At 44.6% G+C, this 16,716-nt stretch overlaps 1 long non-coding RNA gene across 1 annotated transcript in view; it reads right to left on the bottom strand.

Annotated features, from left to right (window-relative positions):
- Positions 1 to 307: 307 nt before the first annotated feature.
- LOC146174669 (uncharacterized) overlaps positions 308 to 16,716 on the bottom strand; it is a 52,545-nt gene continuing 36,136 nt past the window's right edge. The window contains exon 3 of the long non-coding RNA XR_014702314.1: positions 308 to 1,229. This is a non-coding gene — a long non-coding RNA (uncharacterized LOC146174669). The remainder of the gene's footprint in view (positions 1,230 to 16,716) is intronic.

The raw sequence follows: 16,716 nt of genomic DNA, 5'->3' as shown, positions 1-16,716 counted from the left end.
CACGGGAGGAAGCGTTGGACGGCTGACTGGACGGCGCCGAAATAGCCGAAACGCTCGCTGCTTTGCCCGTTGCAACGCGGTGGCCGTGTCAGCTGTCACACTTGTCGGTGGCGAAAAGTAACAATATATATATATATATATATATATATATATATATATAAATAAATAATTATTCAAACAGGATGTCACACAGCTTTCCCGATTATCTATTTTATTCCAACAGCTTCGGACGGTGGACCGTCCTTCTTCAAGGTAGAATTGAGAATATATATATATATATATATATATATATATATATATATATATATATATATATATATATATATATATATATGCCCTCAGTTACCACTTAGGAATGCTGTACATCATTATGTGCGCACATATTCTAAGTAAATATAAGGAGAACGTTTTCTTATTGTGCATTCTGCATTGATATCCTCATGCGTCGATTCCACTCTTCGTAGTAACCTTACAGGTTGGCTGACTGATCTGATCTTGCAGGTATGGTTTCACTACAGGCGAGAGTTAGCGCTTAAATATTGAGGGAATGACGTGCAATTCTCCCGCTGAAAAAAATATAACTGCGAAAGAGATTTGTGCAGTCATAAGATATGTTTATTTGACTCTTCTACCAGTCTCTTTGTAATTTCAAGCATGTTCGGGTTTATAAAAAGAGATGCTTCTCGTTTGTCTTTGCTGACAGTGTACATACTTTTTACTTGTTTGGCTGCACAGCGGGTATTATTATGTGATGCCCTGGTGTCCAATAACCTTGGTTTGATTTCGTTGAGTTAGTCAGTTACGTCTACGTCCCGGCGCAGTCGACTGACCTCCGTTAGGGGTACCTGGACGCGAGCGATGGTGAGCCCTCTGCCCTTGCTGGCTAGGACTTGTAGGGCTGGCTGAGGGGATAGGAGCCCCCGGGTATGGAGGCGGTGCGGCAGAAGCTGGACCCGGGTAGGCAGGGGGTAAGACCTCTGGTGAACTATCTGGGTATGGGGGTGGAGGCGAAATAAGCTTGCTTCTCTGACGACGTTGCCGATGTCTTGATGGCGATTCCGGAGATTCTGTTTCCCTATACGGAGGTGGCGGCGAAAGAACTCCAGATGTGGCCCCGTCTTGGCCAATTGATGCTGGAAAAATGCTAGGTCTTGGTCTCCTAGTCCGTGGTTGATTGGATGCCGATGTACCTTGTGGGAGGACACGAGGCTCAATTCTAAGCGGTATTCCTGTAAGAACGAAGAATGTAGACATTGAATCAGAAGCTTTTCTTAGAACTGATGACAGCACTGTAGTGAACGCGCTGTCTATTCCAGATTTAAAAAGTCAGTGTTGTCTTAAGGTTCTCAACACAGGCACATCGTTGCCATAATAAACCGCTACGTGATACAGTGTAAAGAGATATGTGGTGAACTGCAAAGCGTATGCAAGTTCTTTGTACAACGCAGTGTATGGGCAGTGGAAATCGCTAGCTGCTGCTTAGTACATGTTCCAGACAGTAAGGAACATGATGAATGCAAACTGCGCGGCGGAATGCAGACTAGACCCCATGGGTCTAGAAATTCATTTTCCTCCAAACATGTTTCAGCCGACAAAGCTCATGTGTGCAGCTTAAATGAGGTCTTTGCTGCAGGCTGTACTTTCATTTTTTTTAATCCTTTTTAGACAATGATCTCGAGGGCCTCCACCCGACAAGGACCTCTACAAGAGGATAGGACGGCACATCACACCAATAGTTATCATTTTTTTCTTCACTTCATACAAGTATTTCCTCGAGAACCATACGAATAAAATTTTACACTGTCGGCAACCTCTTTCCAAAGACCGCAGAATCTTCTGGGTATGCTCTCCGTTCCCACAACGAGCATGCGATACAACTTTAAATGGTATATGGTCCGCAAAAAAGGATATCTCGTCTCACGAAACAAGAAAAACCTACTAATAGCTGACGTAGAAACAGGTGCCCTAAACCAAGACCACCATCGATGAGAGACCTCAATAAATTCTTGCGGCTACACCGCTCCCAATTCGATGACCACACAAACACAGCAAAGATGCGGTGAAACTTTTGCGCATTCACTTTCGAACACTACAGCACTTGCATCACATTCCATAGCTTACTTATTATGTACTAGTTGCAAACTGTTGCGCCAGCGAATACAGAAAAGTATGCCGCTTTCCATCTTCCGGTCTTTTCGCGCATTTCTTGTGCTTGCACATTCTAATATGCGTCACTATCACAATGACAATCTAACGCCCCCCCCCCCCTAGTTAGTTCACCGGAGTCGTTACCCAAGTACAATTAGGGAAATAATAAATTAGAAGGCCATCTTCCATACCATAAACCAATACACATTGTCGAGTCCAATTTACCGCAGGTGGTTTCACTGAATTTTCTGGCCCAACGCACAGCTTCGACTATACTTTTGCGGTTTCTTATGACAACGACCAAGTCGTCTGCATATGCGAGCAACTTTACCTCCGTCACCTGTAGCTTAAATCCTTTCACAGACTCGTTCTTTATTATGTTTTGGCGTAGCGCTACTTTATACATACAAGATAACAGAGCGCTGAGGGGGCAGCCCTGGCGCGCAGATTGGTGCATGCTGATGGGGTCCCCAAACTTTTGCTTACTATTAACTTGTTAATGCGTTATTTATGCGCCAAGCCTACTCCCTCTCGTATAATAGAACCTAAATTAGCGTGTTATAAAATGCGAAACGATTTTGTGGGGTACACACTCGAACGCCGTTTCGAGGTCAAATTGTAAGATGGTCACAACACTCTAGCACCGTCCTTGCGATATGTTTGAGGTAATAGTGCGTCCTTTGATCCCACAAGTTTGATGTGACCCTACTATTTTCTGTATTACGGATTGAAATCTTCGCGCTAACACCTTCATAAATACATAACAGTATATATTTTTAAGTGAAATTGGTCGGTATGCTGTAACTTGTTGCATCTTTTCTTCATCCTTAGCCACATGAATAAGTATCGTGCATTAATACAAAAGATGGCTACAACTCCTTTTATTCATAGCCTTTATTAAAGATGACTGTTAAGAGTGGGATGATTGCTTCTTTGAATGCTTTATAAAAAGCAGCCCTTAAGCCTTCACGTCCTGGCGATTTATCTAAATTTAAATTATCAATAGCACTTTCGACTTCATTTTTAGCTAATGGTACCTCTAGTCATAGCTTCTCTTCCTCCTCAACTCTTGGTAAAACGGCCAGAAACCTCTCCTTAATTAGACCGACTTCGTGTGCAGCGAATAGTATCCGTAGTATTCAAAGAGGGCTTTCTGATTGGGATCATTCTCTGTAGAAACAAGCCGCCCCAATCAACCTGTATCCGCCGAGCATAGGCTTTTCGAAGTGCAAGCGCGCGTTTCGATGGCATTTCGCCTTTTGATATGTTTTCAGCCCTAGCTCGCATCAGTGCTCTGTGACACCTTTGTTGCTCAAGCAGTTGTAGTTTAGAGTGCAGCTCTTTGGCGCCCGTTCCTGCGTTTCGCGTGGACCGTCGCCGTCGGCGTTGTCCGTAGTAACCAACTCCGCAGCCGGGACGCGTATTTGGGTTTGCTCGGTACGGTGGCTCCGCAAGAGAGAAAACGACAGCAGAGACGAAGAAAGCGGGCTGTTCCGAGTAGCATCTATCGCCCCAAAAGGCGGCGCAAGCTTGAGGGAGCCGAGCGGCCTAACGATTCGCGGCACAGGCTGTTTCAATGGGTGCCATGTTGGCCGCGGCACCAGCTTGAGACAGCCTAGCGGTCCATCGAAAATAATAATAATAATAATAATAATAATAATAATAATAATAATAATAATAATAATAATAATAATAATAATAATAATAATAATAATAATAATAATAATAATAATAATCAATCAATCAATCAATCAATCTTTATTTAATGTGCGCAGGAACAACCATGTGGTCTTTGTGCTGCAGCACAAATAAAAAAAAAAGAAACAAAAAAGAAAAAGCACAAACATGTTTACACACACAGAGAGAACACAAAAAAAAAATAAATAATACATGAAATGAAACAGACGAAAAGTATCACGGAAAGTAAGCAAACAATGAGTAGCATCACTTATATACACAGTGAGAGAATTTTTTAGCACACCAGGAAATAAAGAAAAAAAAAAGAACGGTAGATAGAAGAGAAAAAAAAAAACAACAACAAATAACTGACATTGATTATAGTAATATAGAAATATACATAAAATAAACAACCCTTCAAGGCGCAACAAGTGCATGGTACTTAAAACACAGGCTAGAAATACAGAATAATACAATAAAGAAGTAAAATTGAACAAGGGGCAGTAAGATTCGAATATAAAGTTTAAAGTTGAAATATAAGTAAGAAACGGATAAAAAGTAGTTCACGATACAGACAGCATTGAACAGGAGAAAAAGCAAAAAGTGAAGTAAGTACAATTTAAGGCTAGAAAGTGGGAGTTTTAAGTGATAAAGTACTATTTAGAATACAACGCTACGAACATCCAATGTAAATGAACAGAGCGAGTTTTGGAAGATGTCAAGGTGAGGACAAAAAGTGTTAAACAACCACTGCATCCTGTCTAGAGGGGAGTGGGAATGAAGAGGAGAAACCTGAAATGGTCTGAATTCCCTCATGCTCTTTCGCGGAACGCGCAGTAGGATGTACTCTAAGAGCTGAGTGCACATAATGTGGCCATGAAGGAGTTTGTACAGAAATATGATATCAAGTCTGATACGACGGCAGTGAAGGGAAGGAAGATTCAGTTGGGCGCTCCTGGTGGAGCGAGAGGGGGAAGTTGCGCAAGAAAAGCGATAATGAAATATTCGTAAAAATTTTTTTTGTACTCTGTCAACCTTGTCCAAGTTCGATTTGCAAGTGCCATTCCAAACAACCGACGCATACTCCAAGACCGGCAGGCATATGGACAGGTACAGTTTTAGGAACGGAAGTGGAGTGTGGAACTCTCTCGAAAGTCTGCAAACGAATCCGAGTGTGCGCATAGCCCGCTGAGCAATGCGGTTAGTGTGAGAGGAGAAGCTGAGGGTGCGGTCAAAAAGTACACCAAGGTCATTAATTTCATCAACCCTATCCAACAGCACAGAATTCACAGAATAATGGTAGAGAAAGCTATGTGTTTTACGAGTAAAGGACACAACCCTAGTTTTGGAAGAATTGAGGGTAAGTCGATTCATCGCACACCAATCAGAAAAAGCAGATATGTCCGATTGCAACAACACGCAATCTTGAAAAGAATGTATTACCTTGAATATTTTTATGTCATCAGCATAAAGAAGAAACGAGGAGTTCTTTATCGCCGAGGAAACATCATTAATAAAAACGGAGAAGAGAAGCGGGCCTAGTACTGAACCTTGAGGAACTCCACTCGTTGCAGGGTAAACGAAAGAAGTCTGTCCATTGACACTGACAAAGCAGAAGCGATCAAGGAGATAGTTGCGTAGGAGGGCTACGAGTGAGACTTCAACGCCAGAGAGTAGAAGTTTTTCAAGAAGTAGTGAGTGAGTAACAACGTCGAAAGCTTTGCTCATATCACAGTACACAGTGTCAACCTGACCCCTCTGAAGGACTGCTGCAGAGGCATACGTCATAAACGTGACTAGGTTGGTAGAAGTAGAGCGGCCCGACATGAAGCCATGTTGATTCGGTACTATGATATGTTTGAGATGGAAGGAAAGTACACTGTGCAAAGCTAATTCGAAAAGCTTAGAGGTTGCACATAGAAGAGAAATCGGACGATAATTGGAAACATCAGATTTGTTTCCAGACTTGAAGACAGGAAACACGCGTGCCATTTTCCACACGCGAGGAAAGGCAGCATTTTTTAAACAGTTATTATATATGGCAGTCAGTACTGGTACGAAGATATAACTGAAGGCTTTTATTATGGCAGCTGGAATGCCATCAGGTCCAGGAGACAAAGATGGTCTCAGACGCTTAAGACTCTCAGTTATCAACTCCTCGTCAAAGAGAATGGAATTAGATAGTGCACCAGAAGGGAGGCAAACGGAATCACAATGTGGATGTTTGTAAACGGAGGAAAAATGTTGTGCAAAACTGTCGGCAACATCCCGAATTTCCGAACCCTGAGAGTCAACTAAGCTGATACTTAAATCTGATTTAATGGAACGCTTGCGAACGTAACGCCAGAACTGACTAGGACGATTTGAGGCATTCCTCTCTAAAGACTCAAGATAGGAGTCGTAGTCCCGCTTGTATAAGCGTTTGCAAAGAGAACGCACACGGCGAAACTCATCTGCCCAATTGTGAAACCCAGGGCGTTTCGCTTTACGATGGGCCCGTTCCTTGAGCTTTAACGCCGTTATTAGTTCCCTTGAAAACCAGGAAGGGAACTTCCTACGCGTAGGAGTATGCAAAGGTATGTACCGACGCATACCATCAAGAACTATTTCTGTAAAGCGACTGACTTGTCCATCTGAATCATTAATGTCATTTAAAAGGGACCAGTCGACGGAAGAGAAGAAATTGAAAAGACCGACATAATCACCACGTGCATACGCGAAACGGGGCGAATTCCCCACCCGATCTGAATTAGTAGAAGGTGAGGCAGAGAGAGCAGTAGTAACTAGAAGCGGAGGGTGAAATTTGTCACAGCGAGTCAGCGGTATGTCTGAACTCGAGACTCGAACACTTTCAAAATTCGATAGACAGATGTCAAGAATATTACCGCAACAGTTTGCAATGAAATTGTGTTGCTGCAAAGAGTTAAAGGCTATAAAATCAAGTAGAGCATTACACTTACTTAATATGTAATGATTGTTGTGAGAAGAAATAAGTGAGTTCCAGTTGATACCAGGAGTATTAAAATCACCTAAAATAAGAAGTTTGTGTTTGCTATGACGGGTTATAACATGTTCGATTGAGAGCAGAACATCATCATAGGCTGAAGGAGGTAGATTCGGAGGAATGTAGAAAGCTGCAAGTAAAAGTTTTTCATATCGATTTAAAGTGAGCTCGAGCCACACACATTCTTCAACAGTTTCCAGATCGGAACGTCGAACACACTTCACAAAACTGTCAATAGCAATGAGCACTCCACCTCCTCTTGATTTGGGACCTGTTTCAGGGCGGTCGCTACGAAAAACAGAGTAATTATTTGGAAAGAAATCATTGGAAGGAATATCACTTGACAGCCAGGTTTCGGTAACCACAACAGCGGTATAACAAGAGGACAAGACGCTAGAAAAAAATTCTGATCCCTTAGTCCGAAGACCTCGGGCGTTTTGATAATAGATATCCAAATTAGGGGCCACTGCAATTTTGCGTCAGTTCAGAGGGATGAAGCATATCATCGTAAAGCTTCCCACGAAAGTCCTTGTATATGCAGCCCATCGGCCACATCGAAGGCTCAACAAGCTTACTGTAGGATTCTTCATCAATTTCAATATGGAAGGACGAGTAGGAGTCGTACCTTGTTTTCAGCTGCCGGCAGGAAATGGGAGTAATATTCACTGATTTTAGATGGTTGGTAAGGTCTACCGATGTAGTATCGGGACTGAGTTTAGAGACGAAAATAGTCTTCGGACGCTTCTTTTGGCAAATGGCAACGTTCAGGACAGATGAGCTCGATGCGCCAGTAATGGCTCGACTTCGGTGCTTCTTCATCGCACTGGGTAAGTCAACCGCACGGCGAGGAGCAGAGGCAGAAGATGAACAGGTAATATCTCCAGGAGTCATCCCTCGATGAAGAGCGGCGGAGTAGTCCACCGATGGCTGCTCCTCACGGGTAGGATTGCCCACGGAGACAACGAGAGGACGCTCGACGAGAGGACGCTCACACTGCGAAGCAGCGCACCGCACAAGCTCCTGGCGTAGGCCGTGAACATCGGCACGTAGAGAGGCGATAACCTCGGCTTGTTGTACGAAAGCCCGCGAGTTCTCTACACGAAGGCGCTCGTTCTCTTCCCGTAGCTGGGCAACCTCATCGCTCAGAAAAGAGATTCCCTCAAGCGCGTCGAGGAGGAGAGCCCGTAGCGAGGCAAACTCACCGCCATGTTCGTCGGTCGCGGCTGAAGGGGGAAAACCGGTCGGGTGGCTGGGCAGGAGCGGGGCACCAGGGACTCTAGCACCACCGTCGCTAAGCCTAACACCGTCAGACGACGACGACGCACACAAATTACACAAGAATGGCCGAGAGCCGGACTTCAGAAGTTGCAGCTCGTCATCCGCCCAGGTGACGCACTTCGTGTGAACACGTTTCGCACAGTCGGCACATCGTAAAAACTGCTGCTTGCCAAAAAACGGGCGGGAGCACAGCGCACATGCGTCCTTACTGGGCGCCATCTTGGAAAAAAAAAAGAAAAAAAAAATAAGAGTCTACTCCGAGTAGTAGACTCTTCTTTAACTCCAGCTGAGACCCTCGACCTTCTTTCGGCGGCTGGTGTGGTAGCGGTGTATCGTTGCAGCCGGGAGGTTAATAATACACGGGAACCAACAGAGTCGGTGATTGCCACATTTGCGGGAACTTCATGCCCGTCAGAGATAAAAGCATGGCCATTGATCTTCCGTGTCGATCCTCTTGAATCTAAGCCACTGCAGTGCACTAATTGCTGGCGATATAGTCACAGTGCTCGTGGTTGTAAGTCCGCCGTGCGGTGTTCCAAATGTGGCGATGGTCATCATTCGTTATCATGTTCACAACAAAACGACAAATGCTGCCTTTGCGGTGGAGCCCACGCTGCAAAATTCTTGGAGTGTCCATCTCGAAAACAGGAGCTGCAAATTCTAGAAGTAATAGATAGAAAACGCTGTTCGCGTCGTGACGCTGTAACAGAAGTTAAGGAGCGATTAAACGGTTATGCAGGTGTGTAAGCCCGATCAGGAGTGCCTCTGGATGCATCAATCTCCAAGACGATAATGACTGCAGTGGAAGCATCAATGACTAAAATGGTCGACCGAATAGTTGCTACTGTCACAGAGTGTTTTTCTAACGTTCTGGCAGTTCAGCTAACGCAAGCCCTGCAATCAGGAACAGCCCCTTTCATAGCAAACATGCCCTCTGATAGCTCTCAACTGCTTGAAAGCACTACTGTTGCTTCGCCTCACAGGCTCCTCCAGATGACAATGTAAACAATAATGACGCAGAGATGGTGGAATCAGATGTAAGAATTCTAAAACGGTGTGGGTCTCCCATGTCCAACCATTCTTCTCCGCGGTCCCAACCAAAATCAAAGAAACATCAGCATACATCAAAGCTAAAGGATAATATTTTGGGACAGGCAGTTGCGGCTGCCCAGATTTCGCAATCATAGGGGCACTAAGAGTTATCCAGTGGAACTGTCGTTCAATTCTAACAGCTTCAACAGATTTAGTTTACATTTCTTCTCAATATAATCCACACATAATTATTTTGCAAGAAACTTGGCTAACAGCCGAAAAGCCTTTCTATTTACAAAATTATCATTCATTCCGACAAGATCGCCAATCAAAAAGAGGAGGTTTAATTATATTTGTCTGTAAAAAAATTCTGTCACAGGGCTAAGATTTCTTTCCAGCTATCTTCTATACATTGTGAGTTATTGGCCCTAGACTTTGAAATTCCAGGGCAGTGTTCGTTTTCCTTAGTGAATGCTTATTTCCCTAGCGGTGTACAAGATACAAAACCTCTAGATCTGCTATTAGTTAATTGTCGAAACTCAGTTCTTCTGGCTGGTGATTTTAATTCGCATCATGTGTCATGGGGCTACAAGACAGATAGTTGTGGAAAGCGTCTTTGGGATTGGATAACAAAAAATAACTTTTAATGTAGAAATTCAGGTTCGGCCACTTTAATAAGAAACACAGTCAATCTGTGTTAGATTTAACTTTTACCTCTCCCAGTCTCTTCGTTAATAATTGGTCGACACTTGATTGCGGCACCTCTAGTGACCACATACCGATTGCGTTTGAGGTTAATCGCCCTGTAACTCCAGCGACTTCTCAGTTGAAGTCATTTATCAACTATAATAACTTTCAGTTAACGTTACGCTCTAATCATGAGTCATTGACTAACACAGATGAAGAACAAAAATCAAAACGCTTATGCTCGGTGATTGAGGATTGCCGTAAGAAGTCTGAGATCTTGGTACGGAGCTTAAAGGGGAATACTTCAGCTGTTTGGTGGAATGCTGACTGTTCCCGAGATTACAGACGTAGAAAGGCGGCATGGAATAAGCTTCTCCACAACCAGTGCCCGAAAAACTGGCAGGACTACAAGTTCATTGCAGCTACTTTTAAACGTACAGTTGCAAAAGCAAAGGACGAGTATGATGCTAAGCATTTTGATTTTCTCTTTAAATCTGGCAATCGAACTGCTCTTTTTGGTTTTTTACGCTCAAGGGAAAAGATTCCGCAAGCACAAAATCTACATTCCTTTATTTTGACTCCCCATGAAGCAATATACACAATTGAAACAATTGCCAAAGGACTGGAGAAGCGTCTCTCATTTACACTTCTTTCATGGTCGATATCTGTAATGCCAATGGAACCAGTTAATTATGATCCTCAAGTTTCCGTTTCTGACCTTTCTCCTATAGTTGAGATTACCAGCCGCTGCTCCCGGTCCTGATAAAGTAACTTCGAAAATGTTAAAAATTCTTTTCGAGGAGTCACCTGAGACGTTATTAGAGCTAGTAAATTATTCCATCAAACATGCTTGGATACACCCAGAATGGAAACTTGCCAAAATAATTCCTTTACTTAAGAATAAAGGCGGTGCCTTGTCCATTGATAATATTAGACCAATTGCATTAACATCAAACATTGTAAGATTAATTGAAAGAGTCATACTTATACGTGTTTCGGAATTCATGAATAAAGAAAATATCCTCAGCCCTTGCCAAATTGGTTTCCGTCGAAGGTGTTCCATCTGGAATGCGCATGCTGATCTCGAGAGTCGAGTTCTTTTAGCGCGGCGACAAAAAATGCACGATGCCTTGATAACGCTTGATATAGCCAAGGCCTATGATAGCGTTGAGCATAGCATTCTACTGCAAAAATTAAAATCTCTTCAGTTTCCACATTATTTAGTAGCCTGGATATCTGAATTCCTCCAAAACCGAGAGTTTTACTGTGCATTAAATGGCTTTCATTCTGGCAGATATAAGCAAGCCAGGGGAGTGCCGCAAGGAGCAGTCCTTTCACCAGTTCTTTTCAACATACTACTCAGCTCAATACCAGTTAATCATGATGTTCGTACTTACGTATATGCGGATGATATTGCGTTTTTTGCAACTGCATCGGACATTCAATCCCTTTATCTCTACTAACAAACGTACCTAAACTCTATTGAGAATTGGTTGTGTGACTTGCGTCTCACATTAAATGTGAACAAAAGCGCAGTCCTCGTATTCAATATAAAAGATTCTGTAAGTTTGTCTGTAATGTATCAGCAGCAAATAATACCACAGGTTAAATCATTAAGGTATTTAGGGGTCACTTATGAAGATAATCTTTCATGGCAGCCCCACATTAACCATATTGCTACGAAAGGGGCTCGAGCCGTGGGCATGTTGCGCCGAATTAGTCGTCCCAGGTCTGGAATGCGGAGAGATGTCCTTTTAATGATTTATGTTATGTATGGGCGTCCAATTTTAGAGTTCGGCTCAGTCTTGTTTTCTGGATCAGCAGCTTATAAAATTCGACCGCTTGTTCTCTTGGAGCGAGAAGCGCTTCAGTTGTGTCTTGGACTTCCAACATTTGTTGCCAACAATGTGCTCTACCTTGCCCGGATTCCACCCTTGATATATAGATTACAAATTCTAACCGTTCAGACGTACTTAAGGATATATGAATCAGAGTTTCACCGATCTATGTCTATTTTTTGCTCTCAACCGACCTCCTTTTTCGGTGTCCATTGGTCTAAATTTCACACCCCGCAGGTTGTTATGGTCAAAAATTTGCTGGACCCTTTAAATGTTTCCACTCCTAGTATTCTACCCATACAAACCATCGGTTCATCTATTGAAATTATATTTGACGACATATTCCCGAATAATGCTAAAAGCTTATCATCCGTTATTCTAAACGGATTATTAGAAGATCATTTAAGAAGCCTTTCTGCTAGTTTAGTTGTAGCTACTGACGCATCTCAAAGTAATGAAAAGGCGGGTGTGGGTATATATTGTCCAAATTTAGACTGGTATTTTTCTGTTCGGCTTCCGGACTTCACCCCAATTTTTGAGGTGGAGTTTCTGGCGGTGGTACTCCCTTTAAGGAAATTAGACTCCTCTTTTTCTAAAGTGGCTGTAATTTCCGACTCTCTATCCTTGTGTTCATCTCTCTCTTCATCGGTGGATTCTGCAATAGTAAAAACCTTTGTCTCCCTGATCAGACATTTGAAAATTGTACACATGGTATGGGTACCAGGCCACAGCAATGTGAATTTAAATGAATATGCTGACAATTTGGCAAAAGAGTCCCTTAATGGCCCCGTATTATCTATCCTTCCGGCGACCGCGTACATCACCGCAGCGGAGTTTCGAAGAAAGGTTCTATTAAATATGAAAAATGGACATCTTTTAAGATCTGATGACTACCTGCATCTAAATTATTCTTGGAATAGAAAATTATGTGATTTACAGCAACTTGAGATTTCACTAACAAGGCTGCGATGCCGTATCCCACCATTAAATTTCTATCTTTACAGGTCTGGTTTGGCACTGTCTCCCGTCTGCACATTTTTCGGTGAACAAGAAACATTAGATCACTTTTTATTGTTTTGCCGCCGCTTTACTACGTTGAGAAAACAGTTGATGGAAAGGCCATTGCAACAGCTTGGCCTCAGTTTGAGTAGCCCGATATTGTTATCATTTGGCGCCACCATCCTTGGGCACAGTCACAGGTCTGTTTTTACCGCCATGCAAAATTTTTTACTGGATGCAAATCGTTTGCCTTGCTAAATATTTAAACATCACTTGTTCTACAATTATAGTGTCAATCTCCCGTGAGTGTTACCACTTTTCATTTTATATTTCATTTTTTCCCGTTTTGTTTCCTTTCCTTTACCCCTCAAATCAATTTTTTTTTGCAAGTATATTTAAAAAAAATTCTTTGCTACCCAATTCTTGGCCGATCCCCCTCTGTGGGTATGTGCCATAAGTTATTTGGACAACAACAACAACAAGAGGATGCTCGCCATCTTTTGGTTAGCGCACCAGGCGAAGGTGAAGAATCGCTCTCTAAATAAACCTTAACAGTGTGGTGGAAGGTGCTGCAACAATCACCACGGATTCGTCTCTACCTCGATCGAGCCGACACGACTCCCTGGACTCCCCCCTTTGACCGTGACAATGATCCAAGACGGCGACGCACGGCAGCCAGGCCCAGCGGCGCCCGCTTGGCAGTATTACCGTGAGCCGCGCACCTTTTCTGGCAAGGCTAGTGAAGGTGGGGAGTGACTCACCAATTACCAGCGGCTGAGCAAGTACAATCGTTGGGGTGCCACATTCAACCTGGCTAATGTTGTTTTCTTGGACTCGACAGCACTGACATGGTTTGAGAGAATCATGAAGCATCTTTAACTAGCTGGGACACTTCGAAGAAGATATTCGCAGTTGTTCAGGGGATGTTACGGCAAAACGAGAATGCGCTGAGCAGACTTTATTCCAGCGCGCGCAAGTGGCTGGGGAAACGTGCACAACATACATAGAAGAGTTATTAAAGCTTTGCAAAGCGGTGGATCCCTGCATGTCTGACGAAGGCAGGGTTGGTCACCTCTTAAAGGGCATCGCTGTGGTCGTGTATAATTTCTTTATCACAAACGATAACTTGGATTCACCCACGGCCGTCATCAAGCACTGTCGCACATTCAAGGCTCTAAACCTGCGTCGCTAACCCCGAAATTCGGCCGTTTGCCTAACGTGACCATTGTTGCAAGCGTGGATTGTCACGAGAATTCTCAGGAGCCTCCGAATTTAGCCGACATGATTCGCAACATCGTCCGTGATGAACTATCTCGCCATCACGATGTTGGGAGCCGCAATGCAGTTTCATGTGACAGCTGTTCCCTGCAGACAGCTAAAATCCAGCGCTCCACTTCTTGGGCTACTACCACTCAAAATAATCCTGTCCGTGGACCCCGGATCGACTTATACGGCCCTGCTGTACTCCCTCGTTCCAACCAGAGCGCGCCACTACCTCCGCAACAACACCAGCGGCCGGACTTTGCTGATCGCTTCGATCCTGCCTCCGAAGACTATTATTTGGACCGTGCTCGCGAACCACCATTATGTTGTCGCTGTGGTATGCTCGGCCGCATATCCAGATTCTGCCGCCGACGGAACCAGGTTCCACGTTACCAGCGCCAATGGTCGAACCGTCGATATAATGTTAGTACAGAAGTCCGTGACCAGACCTTTCTACCCTTTTCGGGCTCCTACCGCTATGCACCACCAGGCAATTACTCTCCAGCTTCTGACCGCAGCCTGACTCCACCTGCTCGCCGCTCCCGACGCTCGCCATCTCTCCGCTGCCTCTCGCCGCCACCGGGAAACTAGCGTGTGCGGCCGATGGAGGTGCGGTCGCCAGGTCATCGATGCTGCCAATTCCTCTACCTGTCGTTATGCTAAAGAACTACCTTGAAGTGTTAGTGGATGGTGTTCGTGTTACGGCCTTAGTGGATACGGGTCCTACAGTTTCTGTGTTGAGCTTAGATTTTAAGAGTCGCCTCGGTCGTAAAATTATGTTTCGTTGAGACAAAACTGTCATATTTCGTGGCATAGGTGAAGAATCGTTGATTCAACTTGGTATTTTTTATGTAACTGTAACGATTGCTGGTGACGTGTTTAAAACTGATTTACGGTGCTTCCTCGCTTTACGCATGACGTTATTTTAGGTGTTGACGTTTTACAACACTGTAGCGCAACTCTCGACTTTAACCGTGGCGGAATATCAATAAGCCCTAGTCTTCGATCGGCGTTCATAGAAGAATCGCCGCCGACTGCCCAAGCATTTTCTGTCTTTGAAGATACCATCGTTCCGGCAATGTCCGCCATCTTCATCCCAGTTGTATCCTCGGGAGCGGTTCCCAATGCCTTCGACGCTCTGGTGGAACCCGCTCTTCTTGTTGACGCGAAAAAGGATGTGTTGCTTCCCCGCAACGTTGTTCAAGTGAACGGGGGCCGTGCCACGGTTTTAATTGTTGACAATTCCAACGAACCTACCGTAATGGAGCATGGTTTGAAACTCGCCGACTTTGAAGCAGAACAACCCTCTATGTACATCGCCGCGTTCAGTGACGGCGTTGCTCGATCAACTGGACAGGCTGACCTTACTGATTCCCAGTTCCAGTCCATGATAAACGAATCGCCACCCACGAGCGACCGCCATATATTGATGGACGTTCTTAAGAAACGTGTGGACGTGTTCGACTTTGGTCGAGATCAGTCACAACCGATTCCACCTTCCCGCACTCATCACAAGATCGACACTGCTTCTGCACATCCGATTTGACAGACGCCATACCGTGCCTCACCTTCAGAACGCAAGATTTTTGATGAACAGGTCCGTGATATGATGCAGCGGGGAATTATTCAGCAATCATCTAGCCCGTGGGTCGCCCCTGTGGGTCTCGTGAAAAAGAAAGATGGCGCATGGAGATTTTGTGTCGACTATCGCCGCCTCAACACCGTCACTAAGAAGGATCTTTATCCGCTCCCGCGCGTTGATGATGCCATTGACTGTCTCCATTAAGCTTCCTACTTTTCCTCTGTTGATTTATGGTCCGGGTACTGGCAGACACCGATGCATCCGAAAGTCGAAGAGAAGTCTGCGTTCGTGACTCCAGATGGGTTATATAAATTTAATGTGATGCCTTTCGGGCTATGCAACGCTCCGGCTACCTTTGAAAGATTTATGGACACCCTTTTGCGTGGACTGAAGTGGCAAATTAGCACGTGTTACCTAGATGACGTGGTGATTTTTGGAAGGACATTCGCCGAGCATAACAGCAGTTTAGCTGTTGTTCTTAACTGCATGGAGAAAGCAGGTCTCGTGCTGAACTCTAAGTGCCGCTTCGGTGAACGCCAGATCGTTGTGCTTGGGCACCAGGTTTACAGAGACGGTGGTAGGCCCGACCCACGAAAGATTGAAGCTGTCACCTGCGTCAAACAGCCGAAGTCTGTGAAAGAGCTTAGGACCTTCTTGAGACTTTGTTCTTACTTTCGGCGCTTCCTCCCCAAGTTTTCTGACGTAGCCTATCCGCTCACATGCCTCTTGCAGAATGTGATTCCTCAACCCCCTTCTTACCTCGCGGCCCATAATAAGTAATTTCAGCTCGACAGCTCCCACTGAACTCCACACTGACATCAATGGCATAGGCGTAGGTGCTATGCTCATACAACGGCATGGAGGGAATCAACACGTTGTCACTTATGCTAGTCGCACCCTCTGCAAGTCTGAATGGGATTATACCGTGATGGAGCAAGAGTGCCTTGCCGTCGTTTTCGATGTACAACGATTTCGCTCGTACCTTTATGGACGCGCTTTTACAGTCATCACTCATCATAATTCGCTTTGCTGGCTGGTGAACCTATGCGACCCCTGCGGTCGGTTGGCCCGCTGGGCATTACGCCTTCAGGAGTTCAACATTACAGTGTCGAACAAAAGTGGTCGCCAACACGCCGACGCTGACTGCCTCTCACGGCTACCTCTCGCTACCGCCTTGGCGATGACAACTTTGGCGATTATCTTGCCGC

The sequence above is a fragment of the Amblyomma maculatum genome, chromosome 11, assembly GCF_055883805.1.
Source record: "Amblyomma maculatum isolate TAMU_Amacu chromosome 11, ASM5588380v1, whole genome shotgun sequence".
In the NCBI taxonomy this organism is placed as follows: Eukaryota; Metazoa; Arthropoda; class Arachnida; order Ixodida; family Ixodidae; genus Amblyomma; species Amblyomma maculatum.
Note: the sequence above shows the minus strand (reverse complement) of the source record. Positions and strands in the feature narration are given on the sequence as shown.